This window comes from Silurus aristotelis (assembly GCF_946808225.1).
Source record: "Silurus aristotelis genome assembly, chromosome: 29".
Taxonomy (NCBI): domain Eukaryota; kingdom Metazoa; phylum Chordata; class Actinopteri; order Siluriformes; family Siluridae; genus Silurus; species Silurus aristotelis.
This window is the reverse complement of record NC_139602.1, coordinates 5,969,253-5,978,155: the sequence shown is the minus strand read 5'-3', so window position 1 is coordinate 5,978,155 and position 8,903 is coordinate 5,969,253. Positions and strand designations below refer to the sequence as shown.

At 39.5% G+C, this 8,903-nt stretch overlaps 1 protein-coding gene across 1 annotated transcript in view; it reads right to left on the bottom strand.

Annotated features, from left to right (window-relative positions):
* Positions 1 to 8,903, bottom strand: part of LOC310722600 (uncharacterized protein) — a 1,041,764-nt gene that overhangs the window by 141,376 nt on the left and 891,485 nt on the right. The window contains exon 2 of the mRNA XM_083535183.1: positions 553 to 3,981. The gene's annotated coding sequence lies outside the window, so the exon portion shown is untranslated. The remainder of the gene's footprint in view (positions 1 to 552; positions 3,982 to 8,903) is intronic.

Below are 8,903 nucleotides of genomic sequence, written 5' to 3'. Positions count from 1 at the left end.
GTATTATTTCTGTGGATTATTGTGTGTGCAGATACTGAATTAATCCCAAGTGTGTCTAATATCAACATCCATGCTGCTGTATAACAGTAAAAATTATGATTTTTTTTTAACAGTTGTTGAAATTAGGTGTTAATTGTAGTAGTAAAAATATTTCTTATAACAATTTCATGAACAGAGATTCTTCTGAAGCAAAATAAACGTTAATAAATGCAAAATAATAAATGCTGTGTGTGTGTGTGTGTGTGTGTGTGTGTGTGTGTGTGTGTGTGTGTGTGTGTGTGTGTGTCTGTGTGTGTGTGTGTGTGTGTGTTTGGACCATTTGTATTATTTCTGTGGATTGTTGTGTGTGCAGATACTGAATTAAGTCATGTCAAGTCAAGTTTATTTCTATAGCGCTTTTCACAATAGACATTGTCTCAAAGCAGCTTTACAGAAATCAACAGTCAAGGTGAACCATGTGCATTTGTCCCTGATGAGCAAGGAGTTTTTCCTTGCCACTGTCACCACGAGAATGGCAAGGAAAAACTCCCTTAGATGTAATGAGGAAGAAACCTTGAGAGAAACCAGACTCAAAAGGGGAACCTCATCCTCATTTGGGTGACATCAGAGTTTGATCATAAATCTTTCAACAATACAGAACACTGGAGAGTGAGAACTAACATGAGTACTGGAGTATAAGATTATAAGTAAATGTTCTTTCTACAGTCTTTGGTATAAAAGTAGGAGCTACTGAGCTCAACATTTGTGATCATCATAGATCCAGCATCAGCTTCTCCATGCCAGAGACTTTAAACACTCCAGGAGGCCACACATGTAGTGGGATCCAATTGGCACTCAGTACGTCTGTAGATGGTTCGGGATGTTTGCGAGTTCGGCATCTACTTCTCCATGATCACCCATAGGTCCATGATCTTCATGAGGTGGGACGTGACTGGAGCTGGCCAAACCTCAGAAAGCCTCGGGATGGGGAGAGAAAGAGAAGCAGTGGAGAGCAATTAGAGTAGCTGCTGTTCATGATATTAACAGCACAAGTTGATAATGTGCATGTGATCAGATGTTCTGGAGCACAAGGTTATGATGTGATGTGTGTTATGTGTAGGCTTTGCTAAAAAAAAATGTTTTTAATCTGCACTTAAACTGGGTGAGTGTGTCTGAGCCCCGAACACTGTCAGAAAGACTATTCCAGAGTTTAGGAGCTAAATGTAAGAATGATCTACCGCCTTTAGTGGACTTTGCTATTCTAGAAACTACTAGAAGTCCTGAGTTTTGAGATCTCAGAGAGCGTGACGGATTGTAGCGTGTTAAAAGACTGGAGAGATACATGGGAGCCAAACCATTCAGTGCTTTATAAGTGAGTAGCAGTAGTTTGAAGTCTATTCGAAACTTAACAGGAAGCCAGTGCGACGATAAGATTGGGGTTATGTGATCGTATTTTCTTGACCTAGTAAGAACTCTTGCTGCCGCATTCTGAACTACCTGAAGCTTGTTTATTAATGATGCAGGACATCCACCTAGTAATGCATTACAATAGTCTATTCTGGAGGTCATAAATGCATGGACGAGCTTCTCTGCATCAGATATAGATAACATGTTCTTTAGCTTAGAAATCTTTCTAAGGTGAAAGAAGGCTGTTTTTGTAACTTGGTTGATATGATTTTTAAAAGATAAGTTGCTGTCTAAAATAACTCCCAGGTCTTTTACCATTAAACTAGTAGTTACAGAACATCCGTCTAAATGCAGGCTGAGATGCTGGAGCTTCTGTGTACTAGTTTTTGGGCCGATGAGCAAAATCTCCGTCTTATCAGAATTTAATAGCAGAAAGTTATGGGTCATCCAATCTCTTATTTCCTTATCCGAGCTAATTGACCTGTATCGCCTGGTTTAGATGAGATTATAGCTGGGTATCATCAGCATAACAATGGAAGCTAATTCCATGCCTTTTAATAATATTTCCTAACAGAAGCATGTACTGTATATGGTGAAAAGCAGGGGTCCTAGAACTGACCCTTGTGGCATGCCATAATTTACTAGCATTAGCCTGGATAGCTCTCCATTTAAATCTACGAAATGGTAACGATCGGACAGGTGGGATTTAAACCAGCTTAATGCCTGTCCCTGAATGCCGATGTAGTTCTGTAGGCGATCGAGGAGGAGATCATGATCTATAGTGTCAAATGCAGCACTAAGATCTAGAAAAACTAACTAACTGGTCTGAAGCTAAAAACAGGTCATTAGTGATTTTAACTAGGGCAGTTTCTGTGCTATGATGGGGCCTAAAACCTGACTGAAACTCTTCAAAGATATTGTTCTCTTGCAAGTGGTTACATAACTGGGCAGCGACAATCTTTTCTAAAATCTTAGACATAAATGGGAGATTTGAAATAGGTCTGTAATTCGATAGCGTGTTTGGATCCAGATTAGGTTTTTTAATGAGGGGCTTAATAACTGCTAACTTGAGGGATTTAGGGACGTGACCTATAGATAGTGAGGAGTTAATAATATTGAGAAGAGGCTCACCAGCTGTATATAACACTTCCTTCAGTAGTTTAGTAGGAATTGGATCTAACTGACATGTTGTTGATTTAGCTTTGTTAATAACATCATACAGCTCTTCCTGTCCTATACATGTAAAACAGTGTAGTTGTGGGGTTGTAGGTAAGACTGTGTCAGGAGATGCTGTCAGAGGTTGAACTGCCACAATTATTTTTCTAATGTTATAAATTTTTTCAGTGAAGAAATTCATAAAGTCCTCACTACTAAACTGTGATGGAACACATTTTTCAGATCCCTGATTTGTAGTTAGTTTAGCTACTGTACTGAAAAGGAAACTGGGATTGTTTTTGTTATTTTCTATGAGTTTGCTCAGGTGTTCTAGCAGCTTTTAGCGCCTGTCTGAAGCTGAGCATACTGTCTTTATACGCAATTCTAAATACCTCCAATTTAGTTTTTCTCCATTTTCTCTCCAGATTACGTGCTGTTCTCTTGAGGGCATGCGTATGACTATTATACCAAGGTGAAGGTGCTTGTTCTCTAACCTTTGTTAACCGGATGGAGCAACAGTGTCTAATGTGCTAGTGAGGATAAGGTCTATGTTGTTAGCCATTTCATCAAGATTATTAGCAGTTATGGGTTTAGTGTGAAACTGAGAAAAATCAGGCAGGTTATTTATGAATCTGTCCTTAGTGGTTGAAACAATAGTCCTACCAAGTCGATAGCATGGTGAAACACGGCTAATCTGCTCTACCGGTAGTGTGTACAGTATAAGATAATGGTCTGTGATGTCATCACTCTGGGGTAAAATATCTATATCAGTGATGTCTGTGCCGTGGGATATTATTAAGTCTAGTGTGTGGTTAAAACGATGAGTTGGTCCGGTTACGTTTTGTTTAACCCCAAAAGAGTTTAATAAGTCAACAAATGATAATCCTAGAGCATCGTTTACATCATCTACATGAATATTAAAATCTCCTACAAGCAGCACTTTATCAAAATTGATCAAGAGGTCTGAGAGAAAACAAGCAAACTCTTGAAGAAAATCAGCTTAGGGCCCTGTGGGTCTGTACACGGTGACCAGAGCGAGTTTTCTATGTATGTCTGAAAGTACAACTTTAAGAACGAGCACTTCAAATGATTTAAAGCTGAATCCTAATCTCTGACTAACATTAAGAGAGGCACTATAAATGGTTCCTACACCACCCCCACGACCAGTCTGACAGGGCTCATGCTTATAAACATATCCTGACGGTGTCGACTCGTTTAGACCCATATAATCACCTGGTTTAATCCAGGTCTCAGTGAGACAGAGTGCATCGAGATTATTCTCTGTAATCATCTCATTTACAATCAGTGCTTTGGGTGCAAGTGATCTGATGTTTAAAAGACCAAACTTGAGAACTTTATTGTGTTTGTTTATCTGGCATTTTTCAGTTTTAACTGTAATAAGATTATTTCTGGATCTTGTGTATTTAATTCTTGGTTTTACTACACGAGGAATAGAAACGGTTTCTATAAGCTGGGCTGTGTGAGTACTTGTAACTATTTGGTCTGTTGTATGTGTTCTCATAGTTGAAGATTTCCTGATGTCTTACCAGTCAGATGGTGTGAAGTATCCTAGAGATGTTATATGATAGCACTGCTGCTCCAACTCTGCTGGGGTGCAGGCCATCAGGGCGGAAGAACCTAGGACGCTCCCAGAAACCGTTCCAGTTATTAATAAAGAGAAGTTTGTGCTCTCGACACCATGACTGTAACCATTCATTTAGTGCAAGGAGTCTACTAAACTTCTCAGCCCCTCGCTGGTAAGTGGGAAGAGGTCCTGACACTATGATCCTCGTTGTGGGTGATGTGCTGCATACCAGGATCCTGCGTACCAGGATCCTGAAATCCCTCTTTAAGATCTCCGAATTAATCCCAAGTCTATCTAATATCAACATCCATGCTGCTGTATAACAGTGAAAATTAGGATTTTTTAAACAGTTGTTGAAATTAGGTGTTAATTGTAGTAGTAAAAATATTTCTCTCTATATTCTCTTTGTATTAAAACATATAACCAGTATTATTAAAGGCAGTGGAGTGGGAAGGGAAGATGCGTAGGTGCGTAGCGGGAGAAGGTGCGTAGCGGGAGAAGGTGCGTAGCGGGAGAAGGTGCGTAGCGGGAGAAGGTGCGTAGCGGGAAAAGCACACCACCGGGAACCTGCACAGACACACACGAAACGACACACACGTACATGCAATAACGGACAGCGTTTGTAGGTCAGTGTGGGGCTTTTATAGGCGGTGTGGAATGAGTCCCAGGTGTTCGGGATGAAGCCCGATTGCAATGAGCTCCATGCGGGCGGGGCACGCACGAGAGCAGGAGCTTGGGGGAATCCCGAGGTTTGACAACCTCCAAAGGGGGCGTGGCAGGGGGATTCCTGACACACACACACACACACACACACACACACACACACACAGCGTGATTGAGTTGTGGAGAAGAATAGGGGCTGCAGAACAAATAGTGTGTGGACTTGATAGACATAGAAGTGGAAACGAAAGGAATTAGAACACATTTTTGGGATGAGAGAACATATAAAGATAGAAACAGTATAGAGAGGGGACAAACAGAGAAATAAATACAAGAGCTTTTACATATTTCTATAGTATTGATGTGTTACAGCAATTATTTCCAGATGAAGACTGCTATGAGAAAATAAAAAGCGTTTGGAAACATCGACTGCTAAGCCCGAAATATCCCTCACCCTAGTGGAAGCCCCTAAACCTAATAAAGCAGTGATACACTTGTTTGATTTCATAACAGAACCGAATACTGAAGATGAAGAACCAGAGGTGGAATTAAACGCAGAAGTAGCTGAAGAGTCAAATACAGAGAGAGAAGAAAGAATCCAACACGACCTTGTGTAACAGTGGGACGGATAAACGCCCACCTGAAGTGTTCAGAAAAAATAGAAACCCAGGGCACCGTAGAGAAGCGAGAAGAGCAAGACAAGGGTGCATCATGAGTGCAGAAAAATCCACAATCATGCCTGTGGATGTGATCATTCTAAAACACAAAGGAGCAGAAAAAGAGATCAGGAAATACATGAAAAACTTATAAGACCAGACAACAGCAGTCTGAAGTTCACAAATGATAAGCAGTTTGTAAATGCAAGTTCAATGGTCTGTATATAAATGTAACAACAATGTATTTTTTTTAAGAAAATTGCTAAATAAAAAAATGCTGTGTAATTCTGTGGATTTCTATTACATTGTAAAGCTCTTTATATGCGGATTTTTATACTGACATACAACAAAAATATTTTTATGCAGAAAAAAATATTCATTGTATTCATTTTAAGTACTTAAAATGAATACATTTTCTTACATGATCTAGTTCTCTGAAACAGGGATAAGCTTGAAGTATCTTTGTAGGCCTGTCCTGCTCCTTAATGACATCAGAGTCAATGAAGGCCCGTCTTGTTTGAAATTCAAGGTCCAGGAGATGGGAAACATCCTTCTTGTTGGGCCTGGCCTTGATTTTGTACATCTCCTGTAGAGTTTTATAATGTCTCGCCTGATTCTGTCTGCTCTGTTACGTCCCAGTGTAGGGTTGGGGCGCACAGGCACGGGGTAAATGTATATATTTAATGACAGATCCTTTTCTGTCATTGCTCCAATACTATGGAACTCCCTACCCATTGCACTCAGAACCATCACCACTTTAACTGAATTTAAATCAAGGCTTAAGACCCACCTTTTCAACCTCCACTATCAGTCAATGCATATGTGTTAGGAGTCCTTAATTGTTCTGAAATGTGGTGTGTTTCATGTACTATGTACTGTTCCTTCTCTGTTGTCCTGTATGTTTTTGTGTCTGTATTGTCTCTGCTATTAACTCATGCAGCTGCATGTGATCCTTCGTCCTGGGCAAATGGCCGACGAATATGTTTATGTTTATGTATGTTCATTATATTTCATATGTCTTGATATATTGAAATATTGTACCTTGTAAACCATCCTTGAGCTTGGGAAAGGTGCTATATAAATTAAATTAAACTTATTATTATATATTAGGTGGATGGAAGTGTATTTGGTAAAAGTGTGATGGGGGAATGGAAACACAAACACAGAGGGGTCGTAAAACGGAAGGTATATTGAAGTATGTACAATACTAAGCACTGGGACAGACTTCAGTGTGGACCAAGGCCAAAATAATAAACAAAAAGCACTTTGGACAAACACTAACTACCTACAAATAAAACACAAAAGAAAGACAACTTCCCCAACTCCCTCACCAAAAAACAGGGAACAAACACACCCAACAGAAATGGTAGCCACACCCCTACTACCTGTGAACAAAACAACAAATATGTATGTACATATATTTACAGATATAATACAGTAAGGTACAAAAATGGGACAAGGAAAACTCGAGTCTGAACGGGCGTAGGTCAGTAACAGGAAGTCACAAAAACGAACAGAATAACGAGCAAAGCGAGCATCAGCTAAGAGAGCACCTGAATCTTCTTTTTTTTCAAAAATGGGACAAAAAATGGTACCAAAAAATGGTACAAAAATGGGACAAGGAAAACTCGAGTCAGAACGGGCGTAGGTCAGTAACAGGAAGTCACAAAAACGAACAGAATAACGAGCAAAGCGAGCATCGGCTAAGGGAGCACCTGAATCTTCTTCTTTTTCTGGTGTTTCATGGAGGTTTGGCAGACCAATGGAAAGGTGCATTACAGCCACCTAGTGATCTGGAGTGTGGAGCGAACATAGATTTGGAAGAAGAGAAAAAAGGGTACAAAAAAAGTAACAAATCTTGAATTCTCGATTGCCCATACTCGCTTCCCAACAGTATCTTTAGAGAAATATTGTCTACTCCTATCCACCCTAATTCCTGTATTAATTGAAATCAGTCCCTTTCATATGCAGGACACTCATCAAGAATGTGCCTCACCAATTCTCCACACTTGTCACATTCTCCCGATTCATGCTTACCTATTCTAAACAGACTATGGTTTAATGCAGTATGTCCAATTCTTAATCTTGTGAACATGACATCCTTCTTTCTATTTCCCAAACTTTTCCTCTCATTTCCAACATTCTCCTGTATCTGGAAAAGATGTCTTCCTTTAGACCAACTATTCCATACTTCCTGACATTTTTTACATACTTCAGATGCAATCACTGTCTTGAATTCAGCTCTACTCAAAGCTACCGTAATGTCTATCTGTGAATGATTCAATGCTTTCTTTGCTAGCAAGTCCACCGTTTCATTTCCATCCACACCAACATGAGCAGGTACCCAAAGAAAATTTACCTCCACCCTCAGCTGCCTAATTCTAAACAGACTTTGTAACATTTCTAATATTAAGTCTTGCCTTGATTCGGATTTTCCACTTCTTAGACTAGTGAGAGCTGCCATTGAATCACTACAAATCACAGTTCTCTCTGGATGGACTTCTTCAATCCACTGTAGGGCTAATATGATAGCTAAAAGTTCAGTAGCAAAAACTTGATCTGATAGTCTTTTTGTCATCTTTGTCTTAAAAGCAGGGACATATACTGCTGCTGCAGTTCTTTTAGATTCTGGATCCTTCGAACCATCGGTAAATACCTGTAGTGCAGCATAATACTCTCGTGTAATATACTGTTGAACTAGGAATTCAGTTGGTATATTCATCCCCAGATTACTTATTATCTTCTTAACTTGTAAATCTAGTACAGGTATATGAAACAACCAAGGTGGAATTACTGGTATAGCAACAGAAGGAGCAATTCCATGACTTTTCAACTCCAACTTGTTCACCTCCTTTCCTACTACCCAACCAAAGCTTGTTATTTCTGTGTACTCATATTCCCAACATTCTTTCAAAATCAATCTAACTGGATGATTTTCCAGATGTCCCTTTACACCATACCAGTACCTTAATCTCAGCTGGAACCTGTGCAGTTCTAGGGGCAATTCTCCCATTTCAACTTGTAGTGAGGCTACCGGGGATGATCTAAATGCACCACAGCAAATATCGCAAAGCTTGATTTTGTATTACCTCAATCTTTTTAAGTATTGTTTTGCTCGCAGAACTGTATATTAGACATCCATAGTCAATGTTTGACCTTATCACCGCACAATTATTTATTTACAATGACTGAGAAGTTGCCCCCCATTCTACTCCAGACAAGCACCTTAACACATTCATTCCTTTTTTGCATTTTTCTATACATTTCTGAATGTGTTCTAAAATTTAATTTAGAATCCATCCACATTCCCAAAAACCTTACTACATTCACTTGTTCCAACGTATAACCGTACATTTCAATATTCAAGCTTGGAATCTTCTTCTTTTTTGAAAAACACACCACACCAGAAAATCGAAAACCCAATTATTCGCCCAATTCTCCACCTCGTTCACTGCTTTTTG